General features: G+C 42.8%; 1 long non-coding RNA gene across 1 annotated transcript; it reads left to right on the top strand.

Annotated features, from left to right (window-relative positions):
* Nucleotides 1–1616: 1616 nt before the first annotated feature.
* On the top strand, nucleotides 1617–2757 carry LOC119767451. Its single transcript, XR_005277521.1, has 2 exons — nucleotides 1617–2263; nucleotides 2331–2757. It is a non-coding gene; the product is annotated as an uncharacterized LOC119767451 (long non-coding RNA).
* Nucleotides 2758–3006: the final 249 nt, after the last annotated feature.

The following is a 3006-nucleotide window of genomic DNA, read 5'->3' as shown; positions in this document are numbered from 1 at the left end:
GTTGCTAATTTGTGCTGAGCCTCAATGACAGTGTTATGCCGCCCCCAGGAAGGCGCTAGGGGGGTAAGTCAACAATTTCCATTGAAAAAAACGCCCTCAGAGGACGCCTAGGCACCCAGGTACCAAAATTTGCAAAATAAAAAAAATCGCCCTGGGAAGATCAGGGCTGATTTCTAGGTTAGTCAAGGGTAGTCACCGACTAACCAGTTTTTTCAAAAAAATAAAAAAAATAATTTAATTTAAAAAAATATTTTTAAAAAATTTACTGCGCCCTCGTAAAAACACTACACCGCCCTCAGGAGGGCGCTGAGTCCGAAAATTGCACTTTGCAAATTTGCCAAGTTGCTAATTTGTGCTGCGCCTCAATGACAGTGTTATGCCGCCCCCAGGAAGGCGCTAGGGGAGTAAGTCAACAATTTCCATTGAAAAAAACGCCCTCAGAGAGCGCCTAGGCACCCAGGTACCAAAATTTGCAAAATAAAAAAAATCGCCCTGGGAAGATCAGGGCTGATTTCTAGGTTAGTCAAGGGTAGTCACCAACTAACCAGTTTTTTCAAAAAAATAAAAAAATAATTTAATTTAAAAAAATATTTTTAAAAAATTTACTGCGCCCTCGTAAAAACACTACACCGCCCTCATGAGGGCGCAGAGTCCGAAAATTGCACTTTGCAAATTTGCCAAGTTGCTAATTTGTGCTGCGCCTCAATGACAGTGTTATGCCGCCCCCAGGAAGGCGCTAGGGGGGTAAGTCAACAATTTCCATTGAAAAAAACGCCCTCAGAGAGCGCCTAGGCACCCAGGTACCAAAATTTGCAAAATAAAAAAAATCGCCCTGGGAAGATCAGGGCTGATTTCTAGGTTAGTCAAGGGTAGTCACCGACTAACCAGTTTTTTCAAAAAAATAAAAAAAATATTTAATTTAAAAAATATTTTTAAAAATTTACTGCGCCCTCGTAAAAACACTACACCGCCCTCAGGAGGGCGCTGAGTCCGAAAATTGCACTTTGCAAATTTGCCAAGTTGCTAATTTGTGCTGCGCCTCAATGACAGTGTTATGCCGCCCCCAGGAAGGCGCTAGGGGGGTAAGTCAACAATTTCCATTGAAAAAAAAACGCCCTCAGAGGGCGCCTAGGCACCCAGGTACCAAAATTTGCAAAATAAAAAAAATCGCCCTGGGAAGATCAGGGCGGATTTCTAGGTTAGTCAAGGGTACACACAAAAAAATATTACACACAAAAAAATATTACTGTAATGACAAAAGTAACTTACTCTCGAAAAAAAAGGTGGTCAATATTTGCTACATTAAAAGTTTTTTTCTTGTTCTGAAAATGAAAACTTTTACTGCTACAGTTTTTGAAAATCTCATTGCTTACTGAATTAAAAGTTTTAACTTTTAATTTGACTATATAATTTCTTTCATTTTGTCGTTCTCGTGTAACCGTCGACGCCTAAGTCCAAAATGTAAACAAACGTTTAGGTGCAGGTGATTTCGGTGGTTAGTGAGTGGTTGTTCACGACGGCAATCAATGCCGAGCGCGGCCACAGCCAGGACATAAACCACGACTTGGACGCGGAAACCTTCGAAGGAGGATGGTGCGAAAGCGGAACAGGTTTTGGGATTTAGGGGAAAGTTGGTTTTCAAAAGGATAAGGCCAGCTTCCTGCAGGACCTGCAGCTGTTTCACGACCGGAATGGGTAAGAAGGAAGCTTGGGTGTTTGGTGGCGTTTGTGATTGATTTTGTTTGTTTTTGTAGGACGCCGTTTATGCGGTTGCCGAAGATCGGAGGTCGGGATGTGGATTTGCACCGGTTGTATTCCCGGGGTGGAACGCGGTGGGTAGACGAGATTGAAGTTGAAGCAGATTTGCATCCGCTTTTTGAACAAGTACCAGTTAATTTTAACGGTGAGGAGAAGGATCCGACGGAAGAGGAAAACGACGAGAAGCGGCATAATCGGAGGTGGTAAGTGCGGATGTTGCACTCGGTGCCGGCGGTTTATGACCATCAGCAGCATCATGTGCCGGAAGTGATGGCGGGTCAGTGTGGGATGTCCTGAGGGTCAGCAGTCCATTTCTCGTCACGGGGCATGTTTAATGAGTATTACCTAAACATCCGGAAGAACAGTTTGCACCAGTTCTGGAAGGACCGTCTGTACAAAAGCCGCAGGTCCTGGAACTGTCGTAATCGGATTACTTCCAGAGGTTGGAGCGAGATCCGACGAATCTGATCAAGAACATCTACCTGGAATACCGAAGAAGTCACCGGTGAGTATTGAGAATGTGTTCAGTGTCTTTTCATTTACCAATTTCATTTACTTTCAAACTCTTTCAGCAACTCCCACCCGCAAACGCTCATCTCGCGATGGCGCAGCTTCTATCGGATGAACTTTGACGGCGAGTTTGCAACATCTGGGAGGACGAAGTGATCGGGAACTATCTTTTCAGGCCGAGTTTCAGGCGCTTCACTTCCCAGCCGGAAAACGTCGACTTCCCTTCCCGAATCAACAACCAATGGCCAATTCCTCCAAGCCTGTCCAGATGATGGCCGGCAACGAAACCACCCTGTTCTCTACATCGTTGTCGAGCTCCAAAATGAAGGGCGCGATGTTGCTGCCCTACGAAACGTCCATCCGTAGGGGTCTTCGGACGCGGAAGTTAGCTAACCATAAGCAGATGCGTTAAATACAACAATAAAACCAAAACATACTGTTTTAATATTAAAATATTGAAATAAAATCCATCACATTTTTCGAAAATCATCACTGTAGTGTTAAGTGTTTTTTATTCTTGCGATGAAAAGTTTTTTCTTATATGAAAAGTAAAAGACTTTTACCGATACAACGATTTGGTTCCAGAAATGCATGGTAGTATCAAAAACTTTCCAACTTTTAAATTAAAAAGTTTGAACTTTCTACGAATATTCACCAACGCGAACTTTTAATCCAACGAACAATCTTTTTAAATTTAGAGTATTTTTTTCTTTGTGTGTATGGTAATGTCAAAAGTAA

Source organism: Culex quinquefasciatus, chromosome 2 (assembly GCF_015732765.1).
Source record: "Culex quinquefasciatus strain JHB chromosome 2, VPISU_Cqui_1.0_pri_paternal, whole genome shotgun sequence".
Classification (NCBI taxonomy): Eukaryota; Metazoa; Arthropoda; class Insecta; order Diptera; family Culicidae; genus Culex; species Culex quinquefasciatus.
Note: the sequence above shows the minus strand (reverse complement) of the source record. Positions and strands in the feature narration are given on the sequence as shown.